Here is a 9,251-nt window from a genome sequence, read left to right on the forward strand (position 1 = left end):
CGTCTCATTATCATGTAATATGGCGCAGATATATTGCCTGGTGTGAGAAGAATGACTTGCCTCCGGCCAGTTTTCGATTAAACAGTCTGCTACGTTTCCTTCAGGCTGGCTTGGATAAGGGACTCAGATTGGGTTCCTTAAAGGTCCAAATCTCCGCACTATCTGTGTTTTTCCAGAAAAAGATTGCGGCCTTGCCGGAAGTGCAAACCTTCTTACAGGGGGTGCTGAGGATTCAGCCCCCCTTTGTGCCTCCCACTGCACCATGGGATTTGGAAGTAGTTCTTACTTTCTTAAAAACAGCCCGGTTTGTTCCACTGGAGGAGTCTGAGCTGCGACACCTCACTTGGAAGACTGTTGTTCTGCTGGCTCTGGCTTCGGCCAGGAGGGTGTCCGAGCTCGGGGCCTTATCTTGTCGGAGCCCTTACCTTGTGTTCCACAACGATAGGGCGGAACTCAGGACTAGACCACAATTCCTTCCAAAGGTGGTGTCAGGGTTCCACCTAAACCAACCTATTGTGGTTCCTTCTAGCGCGACACACCCAGATATACCAGATACCTTGGATGTGGTTCTCACCCTTAAGGGGTATGTCAAGCGCACAGCTAGGATCCGTAAGACGGACAGCCTGTTTGTGCTTTATGATGCGCAGAAGAAGGGTTTGCCTGCTTCAACGCGTACCATTGCCAGGTGGATAAGATGTACTATCCAGCAGGCTTATGCATCAGCTGGTTTGTCGCTTCCTTTTTCAGTAAAGGCTCATTCAACCAGGTCTGTAGGTACCTCTTGGGCGGCTGCTCGAGGGGTGTCGGCAATGCAGCTCTGCAGGGCCGCAACTTGGTCAGGGCAACACACATTTGTGAAGTTCTACAAGTTTGACACCCTGGCCAGGGAGGATTCCCAGTTCGGGAATGCGGTTCTACAGCAGAATCCGCACGTTCCCACCCGTTCTGGTAGCTTTGGGACCTCCCCATAGTAGTGAAGCCCAGTATCCCATTGGACGGTAGAGAAAATAGGATTTTGGGTACCTACCGGTAAATCCTTTTCTCGTAGTCCATATGGGATACTGGGAGCCCACCTCGGTGCGGCTTTTCTGCTGTCAGAGATTATTTCATTGTTAGGCTTTTTGCCTTGTTTTCTATAGGATAGATATATCTATAGACTTATTTCTAGTTACAGGTGTCCTCTTAAGTTGTTAGGATTCACCTCTTTTATATGTTGTTGTTCGGTTGGGTGTGCTGGATGAATCTCACCACAATACATTATCACATACTCCTCACATGCTCTCCTTCGGCACAGTTTTTGCATTGACTGACTGGAGGGAGATTGAGGGGAGGAGCCAGTGCACCCACACTGAAAGTTCTTTTATGTGCCTGTCTCTCCTGCGGAGGTCTCAATCCCCATAGTAGTGAAGCCCAGTATCCCATATGGACTACGAGAAAAGGATTTACCGGTAGGTACCCAAAATCCTATTTTTTTAAATGTAGTATAAAATAAATTTTTTTTTTTTATTTTTTTTTTTAAGAATGGGGGGGGGGGGGGGGAAGGTCTGGGCGAAGGTCATTGAAAGTATAGGAGAATAGATGCCTCTTGGGAGGAACTGGATTACAACAAGGCAAATCGGAATGAGGCATACAGAAAATGGGGCTCAATACGCAAAAAGGCACCCTAATGCAAACATGCACTGGGTACAGAAGAAAATGCAAATATGCGGAACAGTCCATGGTGAAGGTGCAAAACAAGTACGGACAGCTCAAAGTCCAGGAGTCCGATACTGCGACCATCAGTAACCGAAATTATGGCCTACGAGCAACAAAGTTCATCATGGAGCAAATACCAAACAGAGTGGAACAAGGGCATTGCTGCAAGGCACAATAATTAGAAACAAATTAAAACCAAATCACTAATTAATGGCGCTCTTCACCTGGGAGGGGACTTTGTGTGCTCAACAGAGCTCTTGAAATAGTCCCAGGCAAAGACGAAGGGTCTGTGACTGGTGGCAAAGGGGGCCTCGGCGCGTACATTACAGGGGCAGGAGGAGGCGGAGCATAACCCGACGCACTGTACGAAGGGTAGTGATAGGGGTAATTGGGCATTTGGGCTGCTTGCCATACGACGTTGGCAGGTGGCTCTATACTGCATGCACTAGAGAGACTTCTCTCTGATGCACGCATTATAATGCCATATATCAACCTCTTGGACTCATGGAGCTGGTCTGGCGCCATGCCTCGCATTTCCACGGCAAGATTATTACTAAAAATTTGGAAATCGTCAAGGGGAATTTGCGGTGCCTCCGGTGCCGACGTGCTAGCATGCCCTTGGACATTACGAGCAGTGCTGGACAGCTGTCTTCTGGGACGCCTCCTCGGGATAGCAGGTGCAGTGCTCTCCGTCATCGGAGTACTGTCCCCCTCTGCAACTGCCACAGGCTCCTGCTCTGTCTCAGGGGGAACTTCCTAGAAAGGGGAAAAAAAGGGAAAATGTTAATAACATGACATTTCACAGTCACTTACATGCAAGACATTTGTCAGGAAATACTTACAACGTCCACACTCTCCGCTGCAACGGACGAAGAGGTGTCCTCCGTATCACTTCCCCCTGTTCCACTCTGTTCTCTCTGCTCCAAGATAAACTTCATCCGCTCGTAGTACCATAATTTCGGCACGTAGACGTCATCAGCATCGGCTCCGGAACTCTGAGACTGCCGTACTCGCTTCATCTCCTTCACCATAACTGTCCTCATATTCGTCATCCTCTTCTGTACCCAGGCGACGTCTGCATGAGGTACCCGTTTGCGTACAAGAGCCACCATTTTCCGATACGCCTCATTCCTCTTCACCTTGTTGTAGTAATCCGGATGTTTCATCTCCCAGAGGCACCTATTCTCCTTATACAAATCAATGACCTTCGCCATAAAACCATTTGTAAGTTCTCGCTGAGACATTGCTATAAAACAAAAACACAAACAAAACCATCTATAAGTAATTGATGTCTATACGGTATGTCAAAATGGTATCGCATCACATCAAATGGCACAAGTCCCATGGCATCTGATGTGAGGCGATTCCATTTTCACCAAAAATCATTCACATTTGCTAGTATACCACCCCCACTATCCACGCGCACCCGAAGCGTGGCGAGCCCCGTGAGGGGACGCGGATACCTTCACAGTTATACGCGTCCCCTCGCGGGCTTCACAGGTGTCCGTGGCGAAAAGCGGACACCTGTGAAGCCCGCGAGGGGACGCGTTTACCTGTGAAGGTATCCGCGTCCCCTCGCGGGGCTCGCTGCGCTCGCCACGCTTCGTTCTCGGTGGCTCGCTGCGCTCGCCACACTATTATATTCTCAACTCCACGCCGACGTGGATAGTAGGGCATGAAAAGGTCGGAGGACGCGTACCGCCGCCCCTCGCGGGGCTCGCTGCGCTCGCCACGCTTCGGGTGCGCGTGGATAGTGGGGGTGGTACCCTGGGAAAAAAAGGCATTTGGTTTACATTTACAAATTAATTAGAAGAACAATTTAAGCACGACTTACCTAATTCAGGAGATAACGGCGTTTACTTTTTAATTTGTTTTTCTGCACTTCCACCGATTACAGCAACTTCAATTCCCCAAAAAAATAAAAAAAACATCATTAATTAAAATTCAATGACATAGAAACCCCCCCCCACTATCCACGCGCACCCGAAGCGTGGCGAGCGGCGGCGGTACGCGTCCTCCGACCTTTTCATGCCCTACTATCCACATCGGCGTGGAGTTGAGAATAGAATAGTGTGGCGAGCGCAGCGAGCCACCGAGCCCGAAGCGTGGCGAGCGCAGCGGATACCTTCACAGTTATACGCGTCCCCTCGCGGGCTTCACAGGTGTCCGTGGCGAAAAGCGGACACCTGTGAAGCCCGCGAGGGGACGCGTTTACCTGTGAAGGTATCCACGTCCCCTCGCGGGGCTCGCTGCGCTCGCCACGCTTCGGGCTCGGTGGCTCGCTGCGCTCGCCACACTATTCTATTCTCAACTCCACGCCGACGTGGATATTGGGGGTATGAAAAGGTCGGAGGACGCGTACCCCCACTATCCACGTCGGCGTGGAGTTGAGAATAGAATAGTGTGGCGAGCGCAGCGAGCCACCGAGCCCGAAGCGTGGCGAGCGCAGCGAGCCCCGCGAGGGGACGCGGATACCTTCACAGGTAAGCGCGTCCCTTCGCGGCCTTCACTGGTATCTGTGGTCGTATTGCAGTGAAGCCCGCAAAGAGACGCGCTTACCTGTGAAGGTATCCGCGTCCCCTCGCGGGGCTCGCTGCGCTCGCCACGCTTCGGGCTCGGTGGCTCGCTGCGCTCGCCACACTATTCTATTCTCAACTCCACGCCGACGTGGATAGTGGGGGTATGAAAAGGTCGGAGGACGCGTACCGCCGCCCCTCGCGGGCCTCGCTGCGCTCGCCACGCTTCGGGTACGCGTGGATAGTGGCCGTGGTACACTGGGGAAAAAAGGTATTTAGGACACATTTACAAGTTAATTAGAAGCACAATTTACCTTATTTAAAGGCGCTCAATTGGCCACGGGCCAAACTGCAGGCTGCAGAAAACACTACACAGCAACTGCAGAAACAAACCACAAAAAAAAAACCCCATCAATAATCCAATTTCAATGACATAAAAAACCACAGCCACTATCCACGCGTACCCGAAGCGTGGCGAGCGGCGGCGGTACGCGTCCTCCGACCTTTTCATACCCCCACTATCCACGTCGGCGTGGAGTTGAGAATAGAATAGTGTGGCGAGCGCAGCGAGCCACCGAGCCCGAAGCGTGGCGAGCGCAGCGAGCCCCGCGAGGGGACGCGGATACCTTCACAGGTAAGCGCGTCCCTTCGCGGCCTTCACTGGTATCTGTGGTCGTATTGCAGTGAAGCCCGCAAAGGGACGCGCTTACCTGTGAAGGTATCCGCGTCCCCTCGCGGGGCTCGCTGCGCTCGCCACGCTTCGGGCTCGGTGGCTCGCTGCGCTCGCCACACTATTCTATTCTCAACTCCACGCCGACGTGGATAGTGGGGGTATGAAAAGGTCGGAGGACGCGTACCGCTGCGCTCGCCACGCTTCGGGTACGCGTGGATAGTGGCCGTGGTACACTGGGGAAAAAAGGCATTTAGGACACATTTACAAGTTAATTAGAAGCACAATTTACCTTATTTAAAGGCGCTCAATTGGCCACGGGCCAAACTGCAGGCCGAACAAAACACTACACAGCAACTGCAAAAACAAACCACCAAAAAAAAACCCCATCAATATTCCAATTTCAATGACATAAAAAACCACAGCCACTATCCACGCGGACCCAAAGCGTGGCAAGCGCAGCGTGCAGGTGACGTATGTTGCTATGCGCTATTTCGCATAGCAACCAGTGTTATCCACTGTAATTTTAACAGACTTACATTGGTTGCTATGTGCAATACCATATAGCAACATAAGTCACTCACTGATAATATGGTGACGTACATTGCCATGTGCTACTGCACATAGCAAGCGGTGTTAAAAACGGTGGTTGCTATGTGTAAAAAGGCATGGTGACATATGTTGCTATGGCTTTTTACACATAGCAACCACCGTTTCAATGTTAATTTACAGTGTAAAATGCTGGTTGCTATGTGCAAGAGTGCATAGCAAAACTTGTCACAAACATAATATATGCAGGTGACGTATGTTGCTATGCGCTATTTCGCATAGCAACCAGTGTTATCCACTGTAATTTTAACAGACTTACATTGGTTGCTATGTGCAATACCATATAGCAACATAAGTCACTCACTGATAATATGGTGACGTACATTGCCGTGTGCTACTGCACATAGCAAGCGGTGTTAAAAACGGTGGTTGCTATGTGTAAAAAGGCATGGTGACATATGTTGCTATGGCTTTTTACACATAGCAACCACCGTTTCAATGTTAATTTACAGTGTAAAATGCTGGTTGCTATGTGCAAGAGTGCATAGCAAAACTTGTCACAAACATAATATATGCAGGTGACGTATGTTGCTATGCGCTATTTCGCATAGCAACCAGTGTTATCCACTGTAATTTTAACAGACTTACATTGGTTGCTATGTGCAATACCATATAGCAACATAAGTCACTCACTGATAATATGGTGACGTACATTGCCGTGTGCTACTGCACATAGCAAGCGGTGTTAAAAACGGTGGTTGCTATGTGTAAAAAGGCATGGTGACATATGTTGCTATGGCTTTTTACACATAGCAACCACCGTTTCAATGTTAATTTACAGTGTAAAATTCTGGTTGCTATGTGCAAGAGTGCATAGCAACACTTGTCACAAACATAATATATGCAGGTGACGTATGTTGCTATGCGCTATTTCGCATAGCAACCAGTGTTATTCACTGTAATTTTAACAGACTTACATTGGTTGCTATGTGCAATACCATATAGCAACATAAGTCACTCACCGATAATATGGTGACGTACATTGCCATGTGCTACTGCACATAGCAAGCAGTGTTATGTGCAATTTTTATTATACTGACATTGATTACCCCTGGCCATCTCTCCTACTCCTGTGGCCCACTCCAACTGCCCCTAGGACCCCCTCCTACCCTTGTTCCCCACAAACCATATGCCCCCCTCTCCCCCTCCCCCCTGTGCCCCTCCACCCCCCCACCCCCCTCCGCCCCTCCACTCCCCCCCCCCCTCCTCCCCCCCCTCCTCCCCCCCCCTCCTCCTCCCCCCCCCCTCCTCCTCCTCCCCTCCTCCTCCTCCTCCTCAAATTTAGTTAGAAACGCTTTTAGGCACTTACCAGATATGCAGGGGCAGGGTGTGTCTCCTACTCCGCGTTTTCTGCAGTGAAATGCATGCTGGGACACTTCCTGTGTTCCCTGCATGCAGTTTGCCAGTTTGAGTGACATTAGTGAATGAAATCGCGGTGATCGCGGGCATTGATGTGTACATTAAACAGCTCAATGCCCGCGATCACCGCGATGACCGCGATGTCAATGTTAGCTTTTAGTGCTAAAAGTGCATCAAATCGCGGTCATCGCGGTGATCGCGGGCATTGATGTGTACATTACACAGCTCAATGCCCAAGATCACCGCGATGACCGCGATTTGAATGTTAGCTTCACTAAAATGATTAGGGCACCCCATTGCTGTGAACCTCTGTCACACAGAAGCAGTGTGAGAGGTGACAGCATGGAAATTTGGTGCTGAATTTCAAGGGGGACAATAATAACAGGGGCACTATGAAACAAGGGGCACTAAGGCAAGGGGCACTATATGAAAATGAGATTACTGTGATCATCTGTCACACAACCAGTGTGAGAGGTGACAGAAGATGACTTGGGCCAAATTGACAGGGAGGCAAAAATTACAGGGACACAATACGGGCAGGGGTGATATTTGAATAATGAGAGGGACCCAATACGGCTAGGGGTGATACATGATTAATTACAAGTACACAATACGGCTAAGGGGTGATACATGATGGGTGGACACTGCTTCAGATGACCAGGGAATGTTACTACTTATTTTGGGGTAAGAGCAGGAAATGGGCCTAATTCAGGTGTGTGTGCAAATTCACTCATACATGCAAAATCACTCAACTGACTCAGTAAAGACAAGTTTGAATAAAAGGCATTAATTTACTTGAATAAAAAATAGATAACATTGAAATCCAAACAAACAGTAGCATAAAAAAAACAGCTTTACAAGTTTAAAGTCCATAGTTTTTCAGTCATCTTTCTCTAACAATGTTAAGGCGTGTAAAATACGCTCAAAAGTTTGGTTCATACCTATGCTCTTTCTCCACATGAATTCTTGTAGATAGCCTTCCAGCAAATGTCTGGCAGTACCCCGGTGGCGTTTATTGCGCCATTTCGCCGCCCCCCACATGCGCTCAATGTTCTGGGTGTGCACCCCTGTTGTGGGGTCAACAAAGTTATACCTATGATTAACTTGAGCGTGCTGGAAGCCTGCCGCCTCCAGCTGTTCTGTGTTATAGGCCCTCCAGCAATCGCTGTAGATGGTGGTGCCCGGCTCCACATGCTCCACAATGGCAGCCAATAAAGTGGGGGCGTCCCGGGTGGCCACTTTTGTGGCAAAGCACTGCCCAGTTTCCCGGCAGATGCCCCCAAAAACCCACTGCTGGGGTAGCACACGGCCGACATGGGACTTGCGGCGGACAAACAGAGTCTCGTCGACCTCGACTATTTTGTCGGGCCCTCCAATGCGGCGCTGGGGCTGAGCCATCAAGTCCATGAGGCACGCCTCCCTCATGTACTTATTGTACAGCACCGTTGTCTTGGGGGAGATGCCAAGGTGCCGCTCACAGTAGTCGCCGGAAGTCAACTCCTCGCACCAGTTGAAGATAAACCTGATGATGTTCACAAACGACATCCGGCACCCAGGAATGAAGAGGCCAGCGCGGAGACTGATCTTCTGGCGGCAGGCTCTCACGTGGCAGCGCCACATCACCTCCTTCTCGCTGAGCTTCATGGCATGCCCATTGCCGCAGGTAGCTTCCTTGGGCAACAGGTGATGCTCCTGGAGAAATCGGATCGCCTCCGCCTCCGTCTGAGGCAGGGAGTACATGTTCACTCCAGATCCAGATGCCATGGCCATGACAGGAACAGCAGAAACAGCAGAAGGCCGAATTAGCAGCAGGGCCTCAGTCACCAACAGCAACAGCAGCACAGTCTCTGTAATCACGGTGACTCAGCAGCAGAATGAACAGCAGCAGCAACACTGGAATCAGCAGAAGTCTCTCAGGAATCAGTAATAATCAATCAAAACGCAAATCTCTCTCTCTCAAACCACAGCTCCTCTCAACCCACAAATTTCCCCCCAAAATCAAGGTCTTTTAAACTGTCACAGGGGGGCGGTCTGAGGCAGTGGGATGTACCCTTTGTTGTTATTGTCCTATAAACATCTGTCACTATGCAGACACAGGGGGTTGGCCTCAGACAGGAGGATGGTGTCAACATGAGTAACTAGGCAGACGGACCTAGGGCAGATGTAGCTAGGCAGACTAAGGGCCATTCCACCTATTACAGATGTTACCATGCAGAATTAGGGTCATTAAAGGGTCATTTGAACCCATTACAGATGTGAGTGTGGCTGGAAATCGCGGTCATCGCGGTGATCGCGGGCATCTTGTGCACAAAATAACACCCGCGATGCCTCAATCACCGCGATTTTACAATGGGGCCGACGAAAAAGTTGAGGAATCACTACCATCGCGGTGATCGCGGGCA

At 50.0% G+C, this 9,251-nt stretch overlaps 1 long non-coding RNA gene across 1 annotated transcript; it reads right to left on the minus strand.

Annotated features, from left to right (window-relative positions):
* Positions 1-2,852: 2,852 nt before the first annotated feature.
* On the minus strand, positions 2,853-5,262 carry LOC146075936 (uncharacterized). The gene is made up of 4 exons (XR_014473672.1): positions 5,174-5,262; positions 4,526-4,590; positions 3,530-3,595; positions 2,853-2,941 (listed from the first exon to the last, which is right to left on the minus strand). It is a non-coding gene; the product is annotated as an uncharacterized LOC146075936 (long non-coding RNA).
* Positions 5,263-9,251: the final 3,989 nt, after the last annotated feature.

Source organism: Crinia signifera, chromosome 4 (assembly GCF_055691185.1).
Source record: "Crinia signifera chromosome 4, ASM5569118v1, whole genome shotgun sequence".
Classification (NCBI taxonomy): domain Eukaryota; kingdom Metazoa; phylum Chordata; class Amphibia; order Anura; family Myobatrachidae; genus Crinia; species Crinia signifera.